Genomic DNA, 23,249 nt, shown 5'->3' on the forward strand with positions numbered 1-23,249 from the left:
CCTCTGAGGCTAAGTTTAATTATGTTGACAAGTTACCAATGAGGTAAAAGGGCCAGACAAATAACATGACTTGTTCGCAGCAGGGGCTAAAAGGGTTAACCAGATACCCTATTTGTGCTCTCCATGGCTGACCACTCAGAGAGTCTGATGAAAGGCCCAGTATGGCCTTAACCTGAGCCCTGCTCTTGGTGGAACAGCTCATTTTTGGGACCCTTCCAATACCCACCACCTCTCAGTCCTAAGGGAGGGGCCAGTCTCCCCTTAGTCTTGGAGTTCCACAGAGGAACACATTTTTGTTGGAGGTAGCAAAGGAGCATCTATCTCACCTCTGACCCTACAGGGCCTAGCATGATGGCAAAAGGCCCAGGTTCTGAGGAGGAGCTGCGGGGTTCAGAAGAGGATTCCTAAAAAGACAGCATTTGAGCTGGGCCTTGAACACAAGAAGATGCCAACCAGGAAGAAAGTTACATAATGAGGAACTGGGTGAGTGAAATAACAGAGGGAGGGAGAGTACAGAGTGGAGACTGCTGATCTGGAACACATCAAGTCCAAGGTCGCCTAGGGACTTTTCTGAAGTCACACACTGTCAAGAGTCCTTTGGAGCGCTTAGCTTGTCCTCGTCATGAGCTTCCCTTGAAAAGGCCAGGTGAGAGCGGAGGAGTGAAGAATGGATATGCACAAGTCTCCTCTGAGAACAGAATGAGGGAGACAAAGATCAAAAGAGAAGGGGAGATGGGAACCGGGGTTCTGAAATCAGACATTTGATGATACAGCATCCCTTTAGATCATAATGCTGTCCCTGGTGGGCTCTCAGGACAGGGCTGTAAAGTCCCACATTACTGGGCCTGCATGGGCAGTAGTGTTCTTTGTCACCTGGGGCTTTGAGAAGGGGAGAGGGACTAATGCCTGTGGAAGGTGGTGACTGGGAAGCAGCTTTGGGGGGCTACCTGCTGCACCCTGGGCCCTTTTCACACAGGCTCTCAGGAGAGCATCCCATCTGCCCTCTGGAAGGAACAATTGGTCCTTCTCTGGTAGAGGAGAACACAGCCAGTGGTATTCACATGATGCGCCTCAAATCTCAGGCTAACAAATAGCAGACCTGGAAGCAAGTCACACTTGATTCTGAAGCCAGATCATCATAAACAGTGAGGAGCTCCAGAGGACCTACAGCCTCTTCAGAGAATTGATCTGAGGCTTCTCAACACAGGCTCAGGACCCCAAAGGTGAGGGAGGTGCCCTTGGTCACATGATTGTGTCTCACTGCAGAGGTGACGTTCAGCAGGCTCACACTTAGCTCAGTATCCAAAGTCTGCCACTTCCTAAAGGGAAGGTGGTGTGTGTGTGAACAGTACAGGAAGGGAGGGATGTGTGGGGATGAGAGGAACGGCACCAACTTGGTTTCCCTGTGAGACTTTGGGGCAGATGTAGGATTTCCAGTGTCTCCATGGCTAGAGGGAACAGGGATGTGCCCTTTGCTGGGAGCCTGAGACCTAACACCAAGCTGGGATTCATCTGCTTTTCAGTCCTTCTCTCCTCTCCCTCAGCCATTACACTGCCAGAATTTTAGGTCCTCCTCCTCGAAGGCCTTCCTTGAAATACCAGCTGACACCTATTCTTTCTCCTGGGAACATGAGTGGTGCCTACTGCTTGCACCACTGTGCCCTGTCCTGGAATTCTAGACCCTCTGCACTGCAGGATGCGTCAGGCTCAACTGCTACTCAGTACCATGTCATCTCGGGAGCTCCTTCTAGGACATCCTGGCCTATGTGATCAGCCCTGATGCCAGAGGCTAGCTCTGAATATAAATACATTATCTTTTTACCTCTGTAGATTTATTTTATTTTTTAGTAATATAGAGCTGTGTGCAGGCTCCCTCAGAGGTCAGAGGTACTGGATCCCCTGGAAATAGTTACATGTAAGTTGTAAGCCTCCAGATGTGAGTGCTGGGAACCAAACTCAGGTCCTCTGGAAGGACAGCACCTGCTCTTAACTGGCAAGCCTTCTCTCCAGTCCCAAGCATACCACCTTATTGCTGGTTAGTTACTATCCTCACCTCAACAGTGAGAATGTGCTCTGGTCGGTGCTAGAGTTTGCCTCCCTTGATGACAATTGGCAAGTACTGGGCTAGGCTCTGCCTTCAATGCTATGCAGGCTGTCTCCTATGACTTCGAATACCTGCAGAAGATCCCCCTGCAGGTGCTATTTTGTCTCCACAGTATAGGAAGGCAAGAGATCAGAGTCCTGACCCCTGCCATGTTGAGCATAAAACTTTGGGGCAACTCCCTCTAGAAGTCCCAGCTTCCTAACTGTGACAATGTGCTTACCCGTGCAGTAGCAACACTAGCCCATGTGGTCATCTAATCAATAGTTATCCAGGGGTACTTAGATGGAGAATACTGCCTCAATGTCAAAACTATGCGGGTTCTGCTACATGGCAGCTGTGTAATCTTGGACAAACTGCTTCCCCTCTCTGAGTCTTGGTGTTTTCCATATAAAGTGTGGATCACCTATGACAAAGGGCTTTTGTTCTTTTGGGAGGCAGGAACTGAAAACTGGACCCAGCCATGGTCTGGTAAACACACAAGTATGTGTCCATCTCTGACCCACACCCCTGAGCCCTTAGATTCCTTAGCTGTTTCTCTTTCTTCTAGCCAGTCTGTAGTTTGCCTTTCATCTGTATTTGCCAAATCTCCCAGGCCAACTGCAACACGGCTGCATATCCAGAGCACATATCTGTTAGCAGCATTTCTATGTAGCAGGCCCTGTATATCATCTATCTATCCATCCACCCATCCATCCACCCATCCATCCACCCATCCATCCATCCACCCATCCATCCACCCATCCATCCAATTCAGCCAGGCTGGAGAGCTCCCCAAGGAAAGGCAGCACACCTTGGACCTGAGACAGACACTCAGTAGAATGGATGTAAATGAATAGCTGTACTTTGCCTCCCCTGACATGTCCAGAATAGAGTCTTATCACATTAAGTTGCTTGATGAATATTTGATTAACTGGGGCCACAAGAATGCAACTGTCATCGGTTGCTTTCATCTGAACCTTCGAAGGCCCTAAAACCATGCTCCTGGGTTTCCTCCTGCTAAGTATAAGCTCCTCTGAGGCCCTTCTTTTAAAACACTCTAGGCTTCCTCTGCAACCAGAGCCCACTTTCCTTGAGTGGCCACATGACAGATTAGCCACAGACTGCCTGCTGGCTGCCCAGGTCATATTCCACTCAAGCAGAGGGCAGCAGTACCTCAGCTTCCAAAGACAGAAACTACTTCATCAGGTGCCTTTCCTCAAGTCTCCAAGTGGTTGTGTCAGTCTTCACAGGCCACTCAATAAGACCCCCTACTAAAGCTGCCGACTAAGCTTCTGGAGCCTCCGTGGTAGGAAGCCTAGCTAGGGCCAGTTTCAAGTGGGTACCGGAATCCTCAGTCCCAGGCAGTCCTGACAGTGCTGTTGAAAGTAAGAGGTCTCAACCAGGGCCTTGGAAGTCACAGAGGCAGAGCCAGTGAGTGCAAGCTGCCAAAGCAAGGTAACTTCCCAAGCTTTGCGGAATGGGCCTACCCTAGCATAAGCCTGCCTTCCCAGAGGATTTCATTCTCCATAGATCAGCCAGCAACTTCTGGGCACTGTGTGTCTCACGGTGAAGCTCTTCCTCAGAGGTCACCGATGACCTGACATAGTTCAATACGTGCATTGGAAACATTACCTCACTGGTCACATTTTTAAGACTGAGCATTGTTGTAACAGTGTTCCAGATTTCTGCCTCACAGATCACCAGATCTGCGGAAGACTGGGCTGGCATTCCTGCAGCCAAGAATGGCACAGCAGGATAACAACCGCCTCTTTCCAGAGAGCACAGGCTGAGAGCACCACAGCCCAGCCTGTGCTCTGCCTTTGTAGAGAACTGCACCGGAGGGAGGCCCTTGCTTTGGTTTCTATAGGTGAACAGATCCTCTCATAACCTCAGCAGACAGAGAGCATTATTACCATTTTAGAGACAAGGAAACAGACTTAGGAAACAAAATGAGGATTAAAATCCAAGCAGCCTGACTCTGGCCAACGACACAAGGATACTTGCCTGAGATAAACTAAGGCAAATATGGATACTGAATTAAGAGCTTTGACGTGTGTTCTTATAGGGGCTAGAGAGATGGCTCAGTGGTCAGGAGCTTTGGTCGATTTTGCAGAGGACCCATATTTGAGTCTCTGAACCTACATGGTGGCTCACAACCATTTGTAACTCCAGTTTCAGGGGATCTAATGCTCTCTTCTGGCTTCTGTAGACACCAGGCATGCACCATAGTGCAGACACACATGCAGGCAAAACAGCCATACAAAAATAAAATAATTATAAAATGTACTTTCATCATCTTCATCATCATCATCATCATCATCACCATCTGTGGGGCTGAAGAAGGATTCCATGGATTTGTGCATGGTGGGCAAATGCTCTACCCTGAGCTATGCCTCCAGGCTACAGCAAGGTTTTTAAAAGAAAAATACACTCAGTTTGAGCGGTATCTTTCTGGTAGTAGAGCCTGGGAGGTGTTCAGAGGCTCTTCTCTTACAATATGATAGTAAACAGAACTCTGGGTATCATCTGAAATGTCCTTATCTGGCAAAATAAAAAGCTGGCCAAGCTAGGCTAGACTCCCAAAGGGGCAGACTTGTGTGAACGCAAGTCCTTGCTAGGTAGCCAGCCTGTCCCCATATGACAGCAGGCTCCTGCTGCTCCTCCTGACCCAAACCCAAACACACAGGAATCTATCTATCTATATCTGTAGCATTCTATCTTTCAAGAGGTGCCTTTGAATGGAGCCATTCCCAAACATTATCCCTCTAGCAAATCCACAGAGCGTTTGTTCCTGCCTCTTGTTACATTATCTGAGTCTTCCTCAAATTACAGGTACCTGGTCCCTATCCACTCCACCTCCCCCCATCCCTGCCCCAAAGTGATCCCAGAAGAAAACAGTTGTGAAGCCCTTAGCCCATCAGAGCTTGAAGGGCCCTTGACCATCTCTACCTCTGTCTCTGTGTCTTTGTGTCTGTCTCTCTCTCTCTGTCTCTCTGAGACAAGGTCTCTCTGTGTAGACCAGGCTGGCCTTGAACCCAGAGATCCACCTGCCTCTTCCCTCTGCCCTCTGCCCTCTGCCCTCTGCCCTCTGCCTCCCAAGTGCTGGGAGTAAAAGCATGCACCACCACTGCCTGGCTAACTTCTGACTCTTACTCTGCAGGTATGGAGAAGTAAGAGGCCTGACATCAGGCCTGGCATTGGGTGGACAGCAAGGTGCAGGGAGGGTCCCAGTCTTGGCCTCCTCTTGCTGGCTCTTTCCACTGTATCAGGCTGCCTCCCAGACACTCTTTTAGGGTTGGCTCAGCACTCAATTTAGAGGACAGTGCCGGGCATGTGACAAACACTTCATAAATATCCCATCCATTAAGAGATGTAGAGCAGCCTGGGGACACAGACTTCTGCAAGGACTCTTGGCTCAGTGTCACCAGCACTGAGCACCAGCTGCCCACCCCTAGGGTCTGGGTGGCCTAGACACAGAAAAGAGCCCACATGACTCAGAAATGTGTGTTCTTATTGGATGGTTCTGGTCCCTGCCCTTTTGAGAAATCCTGAGCAATGACTCAACTTCTCAAGGTAAGTGGTTCTTTCTCGTGTATGAGACACTGAGAACTGACTGGAGGAAAAGCTTTGAGTCTTCTGGGTAGTCACAGACACTACATAGAGTGTCTTCTGGGTATCACAGACACTACATAGAGTGTCTTCTGGGTAGTCACAGACACTACATAGAGTGTCTTCTGGGTACACAAGGTACAAAGAGACTACCTTCTGGGTAGTCACAGACAGAGTGTAACAACAGAAAAGTCACACTTCTCCCAAGTGTGGTAACACACACCTATAATCTCAGCATGTAGGAAGCAGAAGGAAGAGGTTTGAGGCCAGCTTGAGACCCTGTTTCACAAAAACAAAACCAAGCTTACCATATCCTGCTTCTAGAAGCCTCTAAGAACAGGAGAAGGTCTGACCCACCTAGGACAACTGTATAATTCAACTGAACAGTGTTACAGAGTGATCATAACTTCAGAGTCCTTCAGACTCTGTTGTTACCTTCTAAGCTGCTGGGGAAAAGAACTCACAGGCCTCCAACACTGTTGGGACCAGGAAGAATCTTATCATTATTCTCAAACTCAGCATAGGATTTAAAGATGCTAGTGACATCGGGTCTCTAGGTCTTCTTGACTCACTGAGTGGGAAGGACCATCTCCTACTCTTTCTCTATTCCCAGATTATGCTTATCACTATACTTCCTAGACATCTCTTCATACCTGCATATTGGGCTTTTTGAAACTCAGGACTGGCTCCAGCTCTTTCCCATACCCATGCACTTGGCCCAGGGCCTAGCTAACGAATGATAGGAAACACTGGGCCCTGTTCAAAAGCACCGAGAATCCCTCTACCCTGTGCTGGAATAGGGTCACATTTAGACTCAGAACCAGCCAACACATCCCATCTGTTTGAGCAGTGGGGACACTGTCTCTCAGAGGGAGACTGGCTTACTCAAGGTGACCCAGTCTAAGAAAATGCTCAAACTAAAAGCACTTCCTTGACTCCCAAGCCGATGTGTGCCCAGCTTCATACACGCCAGGTTCTATAGTATTTTAATTGTCCAGCTCTGGGCCACACTCAGCCTGTCTGCCTGGTGTCCTCACTGCAAGATGGGTAAAGTGATGTATGGAGCGTATACATGAGGATGGTCTGAGCAGTGAATAACTGAAACCATGTTGGGATATCGCACAGGGAGCACCCAGAAGGTGCATTTGTCATGGCTGTCATTCAGACCCAAGCCGTTCTCCTTGAGAAAGGGGAACCCTCCATCCATCAGCTAAGCAGAGCTCACGGCAAGAACACCGCAGCCCTGACTCATACACTCAGTTCAGCCCAGCACGCCCTCTGCAGCAGTCATCCTGGGGAGATGCCTGAGCTGCCCTCATGGTCCTTCACAGCTTTCCTGGCTCTGAACTCCACGCCTGTGTGCAAAGGCACACATGCGCGCACACATGCGCACACACATACACACACACACACACACACACATGCATGCATGCTGCGCACACACATGCTACACACATGCCATAGCAGGGGATAGGTGGGAGGCAGCAGGATATGTGAGACAAGGCTTCTGAGCCAGACAGACCACCACATCTTCCTGGGCATCCCTGGGCACATCCCATATCTCTCCAAGCCTCGGTCTCCCTTTCTAGCAGACACAATAAGGATCGCCTACAGCGTGAAATTTTATTGAACAAAATTTCAGAACCAGAAGCAGCTCAGGGATCACCTAGTCCACTCTTCTCAGTACATAGATGGAGATGAACAAATACTAAAATCATTAAGCCCAAGGTCACACACTGAGGTAGCACTTGGATGGAGGCTGGGCCGGGTCTTCTGACCTTCTACTGCTTTCCGTATTAGCTTGGTTAGCTCTCCTGAGCAGCCCACCTCCCTCCCTCGCACAGTGAGAGTTGGAATCACTCGTTCCAACCCTCTCCAGTCATGTCTCACCAGCCAGTGCCATCTGGACCTTGACTGCCAGCCTCAAATTCTCAGGCACATCTGGCCCCTTTGTCTCTACTGAGGGGCCTAGAAGTGTAGTAGAATGTCTGGTAGCCACATCTAATGGCAATGATTATTGTCATTAGTATATTGCATTAGTAATTATTAGTAATTTCAATATATACTAATCTATATATTAGTAATCTCAATATAATGGCAACCAACCCCCATGCAGCATCTGACCTTTGAAAGCCAACTCGCCACAGTTTTTTTCCCCAATACAGCTGGTTTGGAGGCATCATCTTCTCAAATGTATTTAACTCAACACTTATTAAGCACCTACTTTATGCCTTGTCATGGACCAGAAGCAAAGACTGGGCCTCTGCCAGGAGGAGCTCATGGTCTAGCAGGGATTTAGGGCAGAAGGGAAGGGAGGGTGCATCCCACTTTTTTGACCTAACTGGTACTGCAGCAAAAGCTCCACCCCACCCTGTCGGGAACCTCCTTTATGTTGCTGGAATAAACTAGAGCTAGACAGGATGGGTGGTCAGCTGAAAATGACAACAGGAAGGAAATAGAGACTAGGAAATACGGGGTCCCCAGAACTTGACTTTCTTGCTTCAGTCTCAGAAGAGATTACTCTAGGTAAGGCAAGGATTGAGATCTTTGAGCCTGGCTCCTGCTCTCTGCCAGCTCTCAAGACTCATGTGCTTCTGTTCCCGTGGGATGCCACCCATGGATGACAGGGTCTTCCAAGCCCATGGCTGGGTTATGCATGATTGCAAGCAACCATCATTTGCTAGAATTGTCACAGCTCTTGTGATGAAAATGTTTTCATCTCCTGGTTGCTCTGGAAGTCTGGTGGACCAAGGAAGAACCCCTCTCTCTCCCAATTCTGAGTTCTTGAAAATCTACTGTGTGTGTGTGTGTGTCAAGCCTTATCTCAAGAGCTTCCATATGAATCTCACCCTTAGAACTCTGAGCAGGCAGGTTCACAGGTGAGGGAGTTCAGGCTTGGGGAAGGGGAGTAACTTGTCAGGGCAGGGATATCACCATAGAATTCTCTGATGCCCCTCCACTGTTGTGAGACCCACAAGGTCAACATTTCACTCTAGAAATCCAAAGCCAAAAGAGATTAACCAAGGGGACCCCAATTATTTCAAGATCCTAAACTTAAATGGTTTTAATAGATAAGTCTCCAGAGTTATTGAAGTCACGCTCAAGCAGATATATTGAAATTGTACAGATCACCTAGCCCAGCCCCTGCACTGAACAGACAAGCAGACACCCACACCCAGAAAACTGTAAGATGGCTACTTGGATCCAACCACCAAGTTAAGACCCAGAACCTCAGGCTCCTTCGCTTCCTTACACCCCCTGACTTGCAGAGCCCAGCGTTTTCTGGGAGACTCCTCTAGCCCACCCAAGTCTGTACCCCTAGTTGAGTAGAGAAGGCCAAGGAAACAGGCAGCGTGTGACCAGCCTCTCCAGCCCTGCAGAGTTGAGGCAGGGGAATGTGGGGACTTTTCAGGCTGGCAGGTGTTGCAAGCCGTCTGGCTCCCTGCTAGGGAGCAGAAAGAGAAAACAACATATACCAGGGAAGCTCCAGGGAGACTGAGGCAAATTTCCCACTCTAGGGATCATGGGAAATTCTGCCAGATCTACTGCAGGACTCTGATGTTTTTCAGTGGGCAAGATAGGAAGGCAGTCATAGGCTCCTGACCTTGGGGTGGGTGTGCAGTTCCAAAGAGAAGCTCACATGTTTGCGGAATGCCAGAAGAGAAAAACAAACAGGAAGGGCGAGGGGTTAGTTCCCTAAAACCCACCTACTAGATCTCAAAGAAGACCTTGGGCGGCTTCCCTACTGAAATCAGCATCCTCTAATTAATTAGTAAATTTCACGCTAGGGAGAGGGGTGCTGCTAGGGAGAGGGGTGCTTACGACGATGTAGAGGAATGGAGGGAAGGCTAGGGATGAGTCACGTTAATCCCCTCCTCGGCTGGTGCCCCTACTGGATCGCGCCGCAGCAAGCGGTCTCAAGCTGCCTCCGGCGACCGCGGAGCCACGGAGGCCCCCTCCCGCTCCGCCGCGGCCTTCTCACCTGGGTCCACTCGCCCTCCGCAGTCCCGCCGGCTCGCACGACTCCCGCGCCGCTTGGCGCAGCGCCTCTGCAGTCGCCGCAGCAGCCGCCTGGCGGTGATCAGCAACCTGCGGCGGTGGGGAAGAGAGAGACAGGGGCGGGTGAACTCCGGTGGCCGCAGCCCGCAAGCTCGGAGGACACGCTGCCCGCCGCGGGCTAGGGCAGCTCCTGTGCTTGGCCGGCGCCCCGCACCCCCGCACTTGCACTCCTGGGTGCGGCGGGTGAGGCTGGGCGGTGGGCCCGGAGGTCCCCGGGGTCCTTGTCATCACCTGCGAAGGCTTCCATGGTTTGGGCTGCCCCAGGAGGGCAGCCGGATTGCTCTCCGGAGCCCCAGCTGAAGGTGGCTAGCGGGTGCTTGCAGGGGCTGGGGCTGCCGGGAGGGAGAGGTGGAGGGCGGGGGAGGAGAGGTGGATGGAGGGGATGAGCCAGTCCGCAGCTCGCCGGCAGCTGCGTAAGCCTCCCGTCTTCACTTTCCTTCTTAAAGAGATAGTTGGTTTCGCTCTGAGAGCCCTGGAGCCAAGACATCAACAAGCAGGCTTGGGGTCCTTTATTACGTCCAACTAGCTGTTGAGCAGATGTGGAGGATGGGGAGAAGTTCTGTCCCTTCAGCGTCTGGGCCCCAGTATCTCACTTCCTGGCACACATTAAGTAGTAATATTACCTGGACTCTTTTAGAAACATTTTTTGACTCCTTAAACCAATTTATGAGTAACAGGAGTTATTTAATGCGAACAGCTCTTGCCTTAAAAAAAAAAAAAAAAGAGTCTTAATACCCGAAGGTATTTAAGAAATGTTATCCTTTGCAGTATTAAAACAGTAAGCTGGAAAGATGGGCAATATAAAGGTAAATGATCGTTATTGTGGGTTTGTTTCCTGCCTTCTACCTGACATCAAAAGGTCAGGGGACCACCAAGTCCAGGAAACTAGATTTCCGTTTCTAGCCCTCCCATTTCTGACTGCCATAAGTTAACTTGCTGGCCTGGTTTCTTGCCTTCCCCACTGGGTGCAGTGGGAGGGGGCTCCCTTCTTGAACCAGGCCTTCCTGATGAGCTGTGCCTTTGTTCGAAGTCTTCTGGGAAGTTTTCACCTTGCTGTCTTGCTCTTATTCCACCTCAACTCTCTCGTGTCCTCTTAAGTGACTTTACCTGTCACTCACTTTGCTCTCAGCAAATTCCTCCTTGCTGGGCCTCTACCCAGGTTTTATTTGCTATCCCATGGGTTTGGAACAACCGAGACTTCTAGTCGGTTCCTTTGATTCCTCAAAGTCTCTCCTCAGACACTGCTATCTCAGGGAGATCTTCTGCCATTGTCAACTTGACTGGATTTACAATCACTTAGGAAACACATGTTTGAATGCATCTGTGAGGGTGTTTTCAGAGAGATTTACCTAAGGAAGGAAGGCCCACTTTGGATGTGGGCTAGAGCCCAGACTGGATAAAAAGAGAAAGCTCGTTGAGTACAAAGATTCATCTCTTTGCTTCGTACAAAGCGACCATAACCTTTCTGTCATGTCTTCTCTGAGATGATGGACTGTATTTCCCTCAAACCACAACCAAAATAAATCCTCCCATTTTTTAAATTTCCTTCCATCAGAGATTTGGTCACGGTCCTGAGAAAAGTAATATACCTTTCCCAATCAACCTGCAGGATGCACCAACTGACTTCCTCTTCTTTCAGCCATTTGTTCTTGCTGTATGTGCACAGATGCATTGTGTGCATGGGTGTATGTGTGTACACCAGAGGTCTTTTTTAAAACCACTCTCCACCTTAGTTTTTGAGACAAGGTCTCTCAATGAACCTGGCTGGAGCTCACTCACCGATTCAGTCACACTGGTGTTGCCATGTCTGGCCTTTTACATGGGTGTTTAATTTTCTCTGCTCACTGGAAGGCACTTGAGTGGCTGAGCCATCTCCCCAGCGATCGCCCCCCCCCATGCATTTATGTCTGAGTTTTGCTGTATTTAATTATCTGTAATTGAAAAGGGACAGTTAGTTACTACTTGTGATAATCTATCTCACCTCCCGTAGAACGTACACATTATGATGGAAAGAACATTCTTCCTCTTGCTGTATCTCCAGCGCCTAGAACTGGAGCTAACTTATGGAAGGTGATCAGTAAATATTGGCTGAAACTAACAGCAAAGCTGAACTTGGTGCCTTCTACTGTCTACCCAAGTTGAGTTTTCCAACAGAATTTGCAACTTCATTAATTTACATTAAGACTCTGCACTGCTGACCTGCTATTTCAAAAGTACATTTGTTTTTTGTTTTTTTTGTTTGTTTGTTTTTGTTTTTTTTGAGACAGGATTTCTCTGTGTAGCCCGGGCTGTCCTGGAACTCACTCTGTAAACCAGGCTGGCCTCAGAAATCCTCCTGTCTCTGCCTCCCAAGTGCTGGGATCAAAGGCGTGCGCCACCACCGCCCGGCTCAAAAGTAGATTTGTAAATAGTCATACTATCTATAAAAAGAATCATTAATTTTTTCTATTCCTTATGAATCAAATCTTTTTCTATAGATCATATTTTTATGAAAGCTACCAGGGTTTCTTTCTTTCTTTTCTATTTTTGTAAAGCAAGAAATGGCTAGTTGGGGGGCATTTGTTACACTTTCTCTGTATTGAATCTCCAGCTAAATTGAATTCTCTTGTCAAAGGGCCAACATTATATTATGTACACTGTGGAAAATACAAAAAGAGCAATTGTAGAAAGAACAGTAGATTGCAACTGAAAGGTCATGGAAATTTAAAAAACAAAACACACAACAACAACAAACCCCTAATACTACACCAGAGACCTAATGATGGCATGTTTTATCTGTCTTAATGATCACCTAAATGAAACAAGTAACTTCTTCACACTTAAAGCAAAACAAAAGAATATCATGTAATCACTGCATGTTTGTGGGGAGAAAATGTCTAAGGTTGTGATCTATATATCTCCATATCATCTTCCTGGGTTTTTTCCTCCCTTGTCATTTAGAAGACTACATTTCCCAGAAGTCTCCACTAACAATGTCCCCAAAGCAAGAGAGCTCTTCCACCCACACTACTCCCATCTGGAATGGTGTCAGCCAGTAAAGAATTCTCCTGAGCCTCAGAAAGCAGGTGATTGAGAATCCGTGTTTAGGTATAAGGGAAATGGCAGCAAATAAGGGTTACAAACACAAAACAAGATCAAATTATTCCAAAGAAATCAGTAAATTTGTTTTGTATTAATTAGGAAACATTTAGATTTTTTTTTTTCAGTTTCAAAACCAGTTTTTATTCCAGTTCTGAGAAGCAACTTGCTCTCACTGAATGCAGCAAGAAAATTTGAACAAAATACATACACGTGGGAGCTATGTGAGCGTTCGTAAGGGAAACCACAAACAGGGCTAACTAAAGAAGGCCTGTCAGGTTTAAGTCACTGGAGTGGCACGGACTTAGCATTTTTGTTTCCCTGGACATCTTCCAGCTTGGGCTCCAGGCAGCAAACTCTGAAACTGGGAACCAGCACAAGAAATCTCCCAAACAACCCCTTCTGCTCCTCCTTGAGCTCCAGGAAGGGAGGCATGTGATGCTCAGTATATGTAATTTCTCTTTTCAGATTGCTCTCCATCTTCTCACGGCTCAGTTCTCAGGCAATCCTGCAGTGGCTGTTGGAACAGCAGGAAATGGCAGGTGGAAGAGGGGCTACTCCATCAGAGCAGGTGTGGGCCTGAAGGAGGTGAACAGCTGCTGGCTTCTGTCTCTGAATGCGTCCACCCTTAGCTCCCCGTGTGGGAAGCTGGCAGCAGGGCAGAATAGAGCAATACAGCTCTTAGCTGTAGCTTTTTGAGGAATCCCTAATAACAGCATGACATATGCAATACTTTTCTGTACTAGTAAGCACCAAACCAAGATAACAATCTTCAAAGGGAAGAGAAAAAGATATATTAATTCTATAGAAATAATGTTTTGCAGCATTGAGATTTCTCATCATAAACAATGGAGGGCAAAAGAAAACAGAACAAACTTAAGGAATCGTTAAAAGAATTGTCAACCAGACTGTAACATCTTTCAAGAATGAAAATAAAACAAGGACATTCTAAGAGAAAGGGAAGCTAAGAGCATCATTGAAGGCCTTGCTTAGGGCTGATCCAAGGCCGCCTGGCACATGTGTAGCAAAGGACTGACTGCCTTGTCTAGCCCCAATGGGAGAGGATATGCTTAATCCTGCAGAGACTTGATGCCCCAGAGAAGGAGGATGCCTGAGGAGGAGTGACCATCTCAGAGGTGAAGGGGAGGGGCGATGGGGTAAAGAACTCTGGGAAGGGAGGATTGGGAGGGGGCAACATTTGGGATGTAAATAAATAAAATAAATAATTAAAAAAATAAAAGGATGAAGACAAAAGGCACAGAAGCCCGGGAAGAAAATCATCACAAGCAACAAAAATGGCAGCTAACCAAGTAACCTTAGTAGACTATCCTTCTCTTCTTGAGTTTTAAAATGTGTTTGGCAGTTCTAACTGGTGACATTGACAGTTACATCTGTTGATGAGGTTTTTATTACATTACTGCAATTTAATAGCACTCAATCCATGTTTCCTACACTTCCTAAGGAAGAGGAAACACTTCCCATTGTGTCCTATTTTACTCCAAATACCTGAAACTTGCTGTAGTCAGGATAGGAGAATCTTAGCGTTCCTAGAACTGCTGTATCCCAAGTCCTCAGGGCCACAAGGACTGGGACTGAAGATACATTTTGTGACCAACCCTGACCTTGACATGGAAACTTGCAAGTTCCTTGCTGCCAGACTCGACCTGAAGGGGGAGAAAGTTGAAAGTTAGTTCACCCAGCACAGGCATGGGAGGAGCAGAAGGGACTGTAGGCCTTTCCTGTCCCACCTCAGTTCCATCAGCCTTGAGGTCTGACAATACCATGCTGCCCACTGCTGCCATCCTGAAAGCCGTCAGGTCATGCTCTCTCACACAAACCCAAAGAAGTCCCTGCTAAGGACAGCCCCAGTCTCTGGAACCCTTGGTCTCCTGTTGTGGCCTCCAAGCTCCCCACGATGCTGGATGTGTTCCAGAGATTTCTGAGTCTCTGGTTCAACATCTGGGTACCAACATGAATATGATATGGCAGACAATGAACCTTTTCTTTTTTTAAGATTTATTTATCTTATTTATATGAGTACATTGTAGATGTCTTCAGACACACCAGAAGAGGACATCAGATCCCATTACAGATGGTTGTGAGCTACCATGTGGTTGCTGGGAATCGAACTCAGGACCTCTGGAGGAGCAGTCAGTACTCTTAACCGCTGAGCTATCTCTCCAGCCCTTTTTAAAAATTTTTATTGGTTCTTTGTGAATTTCACATCATGCACCCCAGTCCCACTCGTCTCCTCCTCCCCTCATACCAACTGTCCACACTTGCAAACTCCTCTCCCCAACAGAGAAAGAAATCTTTGTTGTAGAAGCTGTACTTGTGTCATAGTGCATCCCACAGGATACCCTTTCTCCACACTTCTTTGGTTGCAAATGTCCATTGCAATGACTCATTGGTCTGGTACAACCCTCTGGCTTCTGCTATCATTGCTCTATCAATCCTGGAACCTCACTGGGACTCCTCTTGGATATCCTGTTGTTACCCTGTGTCATGGAAATCCTGTGGTTTTTGGATCTGTAAGACCAGGCCCTTTCTGCATTCCAGCAGTTCATCTGGGTAGATGTTGGGTGGGCCATTCAAAGCCCTAGATCTGGGCCTGAAAGGTATCTGAGCTGGTCAGCCTGCCAACTCTCCTGCTCTTATGCCCTCAGGCTGGCTCATCTGCAACCCTCAAAGCCTGGGCCAACTCTACCTGGCTGCCCAGTGATGTGCCCAGGGCCCACTCTCCTGAGTGTTGCAGCCAGTGAGGGGCAGGACTAATCCTCCCATTCTCATGACCCCAGGGCCAGCTCTCTTGCTTGCCATAGGGGGTGAAGGGGGAAGGATGAGGGGGGAGGAGGAAGGATGTCTCTCCCTAGTCTGAAAAAGAGGCAGGGCTTGCTTTCCTGCATTTATCCATCAGCTGGTTTACCTGCAAGCCCCACATCTAGGGCCAGCTCTACAATGCTGACCAAGTGAGGTGACTTGCTCTCCCATTTTGATGACCTCAGGACCAGCTCTCCAGCCTGATATTATAGGTGCAAGGAGTTGGGGAAGGGCATCTCTCCTCACTGAAGACAAGTGGCCAGTACAGCTTTCCCATGATGCACAGGTGAGGATTGCGGCGACTTCTGCACAGCCCTCAGACATTAACATGTCCCCAGGTGGCAGCCCAGACCAGGGACATCTACCTGGCCTTCGGTGTTAACAGATCCCTGCTGCTGAAAAGCCGTGGACCCAGATGTGGTCCTCAGTGGCATCACAGGCCAGGACCCCATCATAATCTCAGATAGCATCACCAGCTAGATCACACATTGAACCCCTCACGTTAATAGTGGGAGACTTCAACACCCCAATCACCGATGGACAGGTCATTGAGACAGAAACTAAACAGGGCAATAATGAAACTAACGGACATTATGAATCAAATGGACCTAATGGATATCTACAGAACATTTCACTCAAACACAAAGGAGTATACCTTCTTCTCAGCACTTCATGCAACGGTCTCAAAAACTGATTATATACTCAGTCACAAAGCAAGTCTCAACAGATACAAGAAAATTGAAATAATCCTCTATATTTTGTCAGACCACCACAGATTAAAGATGGACCACAACAACAGAAACAATAGAAAGCCTACAAACTTATGGAAACTGAATGACTCTCTACTCAAAGACCAATGAGTCAAGGAAGAAATAAAAAAAGAAATTAAAGACTTTTCAGAATTCAGTGAAAATGAATGGACCACATACCCAAAATTATGGGACACAATAAAAGGAATGCAAAGCTACTAAAACAATGACATCATGAGATTTGCAGGCAAATGAAGGAAACTAGAAAAGATCATCCTGAGTGAGATAACCCAGACCCAGAAAGACAAACATGGAATGTACTCACTTATAAGTGGATATTAGCTACAAAATATAGGATAACCATACTACAATCCACAGACCCAAAGAAGCTAAGTAACAGAGAGGATGAAAGGAAGGATGCCAGAATCTCATGAAGAGGGGGAAATAAAATAGATGTCAGGGTGGATGGAGGGAGGAAACTGGGTGGGAGCAGGGGTGGGGAGGGGAACAGGAGGGATCAAGTGTGGGGAGTATGGAGGGAGATAGAACTGGAATCAGTGGTGGGGAAATCTTTGGGAAGAGCTAGAAATCTTGGACAATGGAAATTCCCAGGAATCTATGAGGGTAAGCCTATTGACTTCTACCAATAGAGGATATGGAACCTGAAGTGGCCTCTTCCTAAATAGGAAAGACTTCCAATGGAGGGATGGGGACACCAACCCAGCCACAAAACCTTTGACCCACAATTTGTCCTATTAGATATGCATGGCTAAACATGGAGCAGAGATTGAGAGAATGGCCAACCAATGACTGGCCCAAAATGAGACTCATGCCTCTAGAGAGCCACTTCTAACACTATTAATGGTAGTCTGCAATACTTGCCGTGATGGTTTGTATATGCTCGGCCCAGGGAGTGGCACTATTAGAAAGTGTGGCCCTGTTGGAGTAGGTATGTCACTGTGGTGTGGGCTTTAAGACTTTCTTCCTAGCTTCCTGGAAGCCAGTATTCTGCTAGCAGCCTTCAGATTAAGATATAGAACTCTTAACTTCTCCTGTACCATCCCTGCCTGGATGCTGCCATGTACCTGCCTTGATGATAATGAACTGAACCTCTGAACCTGTAAGCCAGCTGCAATTAAATGCTGTCCTTAGAAGAGTTGCCTTGGTTATGGTATCTGTTCACAGCAGTAATACCCTAAGACACTTGCAGATAGGAGACTAGCATAATGGCTATCTGAGAGGCTCACTCAGCACTCAATGGAAATAGTTGCAGAGACCACAGCCAAACATTAGGTGGAGCTCAAGGAATCTTGTGAAAGAGGGGGAGAAAAGATTGAAGAATCCAAAGAGATCAAGAACACTACAGGAAAACCTATAGAATTAAATAGCCTGGGCCCAAAGGGGCTCATGCAGACTAAACCAACAACCAGAGAACATACATGGGAAGGACCTAGGCTTGGTATACTTATGTAACACTCCATGTATGTGTGTGTGTAACATACATATATGTATGTATGTATGTATGTATGTATGTATGTATGTATGTATATATGTATAACATAATGTGATATATATGTTGTTGATGATAGATACTGATTTCTTCAGTAGATACCTTTAGCCTGAGGTATTCAAATAGGTATATCAAGGTGCCTTTCTGTGGCCTTCATTTGCCTTTCCTAATGATCAAGGGTGGTATCATTCTCTTTTTTATTTGTAACCCTTATATCTCTTTTTGGTGAGATTTCTGTTCAGATATTTTGTTCATTAAAAAAGTCACTATAGGGGGGCTGGAGAGATGGCTCAGTGGTTAAGAGCACTGACTGCTCTTCCAGAGGTCCTGAGTTCAAATCCCAGCAACCACATGGTGGCTCACAACCATCTGTAATGAGATTTGATGCCGTCTCCTGGTGTGTCTGAAGACAGCTACAGTGTACTCATAAGTAAAATAAATAAATCTTTAAAAAAAAAAAGTCACTATAGTTCTTACCGAGTTTCTCCAGTTTGTTACCCACTTGGGATTCACATTCTTCATCAGATACTTATATTTTGAAAATATTTTGTTCCGGTCCGGGGCCTATCTTCAAAGGCCAATGGGAGTTTCACAATCAGTTTTTAAAAGGTGCCTCTCACATCTCATAACAGTGTAAATAAGGACATTATTTTGTGTTGGGTCACATTCATAGTCACTGTAGGCCAGCACCTGGATATACCTACAGGGTACAAATCTGGAGATACTGATTGAATGATGTTGGCACCTTAATAATAATTGAGCTAATTTTATAGTTTTCAAAAGCCATTATTTACGGAATTTTTGAAGGGAACATCTTTTTATATTATTATTCTCTCATACAATACATCATGACTGCAGCTTCCCCTCCTTCCACTTCTCCCAGTCCCCTGCTACCTCTCTCTTCCCAAGATCCACTCCCAGCATCCCCACCACCCCATAAAAGAGTAGGCCTTCCAGGGATATCAACTAAACACAGCACAATAAGATACAAAATAATGCCAGGCACAAATCCTCACATCAAGGGTGGGTAAGGTAACCCAGTAGGAGGAAAGGGATCCTGAGAGCAAGCAAAAGCATCAGGGACACTTCCACTCCTACTGTTAGAAGTCACACAAAAACACGAAGTCAGCAATCATGATGCATATGCAGAAGACCTATGCAGTCTCCATGATTGCCGCTTCAGTCTCTGTGAGCCCCCATGAGCCCTACTTAGTTGACTGTACATGGGCCTATGCTCACCCAGCGTCCTTGACTTCTCTGGCTCCAATCCCCCCTTCTTCAGGGGTTCCCCAAGCTCTCACAGGAGGACCCAGATGGAGATCTCCAACCTAGGCTCCCTCTCTGCATTAGCCCTTCTGATGACAACTGGGCTAGGCACTGATCTATGAGTATAGCAGAACATCATCAGGAATCATTTTTCTAGTTTTTGTTTATATATATATATATATGTATATGTATATGTATATGTATATGTATATGTATATGTATATGTATATGTATATGTATGTATATATATATTTCATATTCTGCATCTCTATGTTTAATGTCCAAGTGTATTTCAGGTCTCCACCTCCTTTCCATTTTGTTGACTGCAACACACGCCTCTCTCATGCTGTGGTTCCATACCTAGTCCACAGATCTTCTTGGCAGGTATCCCACGGCTCTAGCATCTCCAGCATCTCATGGTCTACAGCAAAGTCCGGACTTCACCTTCACAGTTTCTCTGGGTCTCCATGCAGGGACACTTGACACACATCTGGCCTCCATAGCTTTCTCTAGTCATGGAGGAAGATTCCACAGCCCCTCTCTTGTACCCTTGACTCCGAAGCTGTAACCATGTGGCTGAGGCTGGCACCGTCTGCTTCTTATCACAGGGTTTTATTTCAGTCAGTTATACAAACTTGAAAGCTTCTCTGAAAATAACTTTATATTTTTTATTCTAAAATACCAGATCATTCATCTTAAAAAGCAACAGTTATGCTACTGAGTAATTTAAATGTGTTCTGATAGAGAACCACTAATTTCAATTAATTTACTGGCACTAGTTTAAAGAAAAACCTAGCTATACAAAAGGAAAACACAATTTAATGGCTATTATTTAAAGTTGTCATGAACAGGAACCTCTGAGGCCAAAAGGAAGATGCACCTGTCTCCTTACATTTATTTAACAGCCATACAAACAAGCACATATTTACCTTAAATATTTTTCAATTTTTATAACCACCTGAAATAAGTCCCATCGATCTTCAAATAGCCCTCCAACCACTCATCAAGTTCCAATCAATGTTACATATGCTAATACTTTCAAACTATAGGGAGAATAACAAAAGTTCCCACTCAGAAATATAATAAATATTTTACCGCCTTGATTTCCCAAGCATATGAGAAACCAACTTAAGAGTTATACTTGAACATGTTATCAATCATCAGCAGGCGATTTGTCTGACCTCCAAGAAAGGCACATGCTGGTTTGTCCCAACACAGCCTCACATATTGTCAGCAAAGGGAAACATACAGCAAGTGGAACCTGTTTCCCAACAGTCAATAATCATCACTGTATCTCAACAACTCCATGGTTTGAACCTTACCTATTTGAAACCCAGACAGATAAAACATGGTGACTGAGGTATTAGATAGTTTGCTGTGTGTTCACATTTGCCAGCTTTCTTTTGGATATGGAGAAGATAAAGCAAGAATGAAAGGTGATGGCAGAGAAATTGCTGACAGCAGAGAATGCACACCTGAAACCCAACACTTTGGCAACATCCACAGCCTGAGAAAGGGCTCACCTGCAAGTCTCTGAACTTACATAAACAAGGTTCCTTTTAAAAAATAAAATTTTATCAATCAACATGAAAGCTTCAAACAATATCACTGAATAGAACTTTCTTAAATCCATAAACTATGCTGCTTAATAGAATCTTTATTTTGCTTCTATTTTCAAACTTGTAACTAGAAAGCCCTCAATACTCCCAGCCCCACCTCCCCAAAACTGCTTTCAAACTAAAGATTTCTGGCTCATGTCTAAAAAAATCAATCAGCTTTATTACTTAGGAGACTGTTGTCATTTCATATTGCAGCTGACTGTAATTTGTTAAATTATAAACAAGTTTAATACATTATGAAGTGAAATGAACCCTATTTGTGTAAAAAGCAACTACATTTTAATTATGAACCAAAAACATCTGATCAGTAAACACAAACTAAAAATTAAGACACTAAATACAATGCTAGAAAATTTCACAGTGGGAGAGTCAATGAAAATTCTTTTCTACATACATTATGATTAATCAACTAATAAATCTTAATCAGAATCATAAGGTGAAAATAGCAAAACCATGTTTTTCTCATAAAATGTTACACATCGTCTTCTATAGGGATAGCCATCATATGTGGAGAAACAAAAGTGTGCTCACTCTCCCGCATTCTCAGGAGCATTGGGCAATCTCGTCTTAGAATGAGCTAGTCATCTTCTTCCTCTCAATCATCTTTAGCATCTAGTTTCCTTTTCTCTCCCTGAAGACGACCTTCCATTTCCTTCTCTTCCCCTTCATCAGTATAATTCTCCCACTGAATTCATTTTCATGAAGTATTAGGCTGACACCTCCCATCTGAACCTCCTTCATGTCCCTCTTCCTTCTCTTCATAAACTTCAGGTGAACCAGCTTCACCTTCATCTTTATCTTCATCCTCCCTAAATCTGGTGCTTCATTATTCTCCTGACAGAATCCACCTATGTATGTAATTTGCTGCAGCAATTCCAAAAGACTTTCTCTGTAATCTTCCAGGTTTGTAACCTCAGTTAAGCAAGTTAGAACTTCAATTTTTAAAGATTTTTGCAAAGCTTCTACTGTGCTGGGGTCTTTGATTTAAAAAATTTCCACTCAGACTGAGGTAGGTAAGATTTAGACATAGACTCTGGATATTATATTGCCACTATGTTCCCACTTTCCAAGTTGATTTAAGCTGGGAAGCAAAGCTAATAGCTAAATTCTATATTGACCAACTGAGAAACTCAAGTTCCTCTTAAAGTGTCATTCAGACCTTCAATTTCCTCATTTACATGCAAGCCACTGCCAAGAACTAACTGTCACCTTCTCCAGGGTTCTGTTCTTCAACTCTTCTATGTCCTTATTCTATGATTCGGCTACAATGCTCCTCCTTCCCCATCTCCTGCCCTTTCCATTACCTCCAACCCTAAAAAATGTGTAGATTTAGAAATGAGCGAAAAGCAAACACAAATGCCAACTACGACCCAAGGCAAGGAAGAGAAAGAAAAGAACAGCAACTAGAGTCCAGTGAGCTGAGATTCTGCTGGGAATTAAACCTGGGTCTTCTAGAAGTTCAGCCATGCTCTTAATCCCTAAGCCACCTCTCCAGCCTGATAGAGGAGTTCTGATGCTCAACGACACAGGGGGATTCAAGAGTGTTTTCATTTGTGCCAACATTTGTCCCACTGTTGTTTCTCATTATTGTACAGCTTTTGACTTAGCATAGTTATAAATACATCTGTATACAATTTCATCTTTAAAATTAGATTGTATCTTATTATTTTATATAAAGAAATTGTGATTTAAAAAGGAACATAGGTACAAAAATATTATCAAGCCTACAAGTGTGGTGGGACATACCTTCACACAGCAATTAGGAGGTAAAGGCAGGTGATCTCTTTGGTTCAAGATCAACCTGGTCTAAAACAGAATTCCAGGCCAGCCACAACTACATAGTGATACCCTGTATCAACAAACAAACACAATCACAAGGGAATTGAAGCTCTCATATTTTATTAGAGTAAATGTAAAGTGGTGTAACCTCTGGCAAATAATTTGTTATAAAATTAAATATACATTTACACATAACTCGGAAATGTTATTTGTACAGAAATAAACACTCTTATATGTATAAAACTACATATGCTTACAGCTCTGTAATAATCAAAATTGGAAATACTTAAAGTCCTTTAATGGATAAAAGCAGGCAATAGAATACTACTCAGCCCTTAAACAGAACAAAATACTGATACAGAAAAGAACTTGGATGCATATGAAGGATACTACGCTGAGTGAAAGAAACGAGTCTCAGAAGATTATATGCTATATAATTCCACTTATATAAGAAGGTTATATGCTGTATAATTCCATTTATGTAACATCCCCAAAGACACAAGTGTAGTCATAGAGAACAGCAGCCAGCTATAGAATGGGGGAACTACCACAAGGAGATAACCCTAAAAGATTTTTTAAAAAGATGATATGACTATGTCTAGATTGTGGTGTGTGTATGTGTCTATTCTAATATATATTAAATATATATATATATTAGAATAGACAAATATACACAT

The 23,249-nt window shown here is 45.3% G+C and overlaps 1 protein-coding gene and 1 pseudogene across 3 annotated transcripts in view; both read right to left on the reverse strand.

Moving 5' to 3' along the window:
• Snph (syntaphilin) overlaps positions 1–10,113 on the reverse strand; it is a 42,350-nt gene extending 32,237 nt beyond the window's left edge. For all 3 annotated transcript variants that reach the window (XM_028774957.1, XM_028774956.1, XM_028774955.1), the window contains exons 1-2: positions 9,983–10,113; positions 9,675–9,781 (exon numbers count right to left, since the gene is read on the reverse strand). The gene's annotated coding sequence lies outside the window, so the exon portion shown is untranslated. The remainder of the gene's footprint in view (positions 1–9,674; positions 9,782–9,982) is intronic.
• An 11,257-nt stretch (positions 10,114–21,370) lies between these two features.
• Positions 21,371–22,260, reverse strand: LOC114627257 (annotated as a pseudogene).
• Positions 22,261–23,249: the final 989 nt, after the last annotated feature.

Source organism: Grammomys surdaster, unplaced genomic scaffold (genome assembly GCF_004785775.1).
Source record: "Grammomys surdaster isolate TR1022 unplaced genomic scaffold, NIH_TR_1.0 251, whole genome shotgun sequence".
Classification (NCBI taxonomy): domain Eukaryota; kingdom Metazoa; phylum Chordata; class Mammalia; order Rodentia; family Muridae; genus Grammomys; species Grammomys surdaster.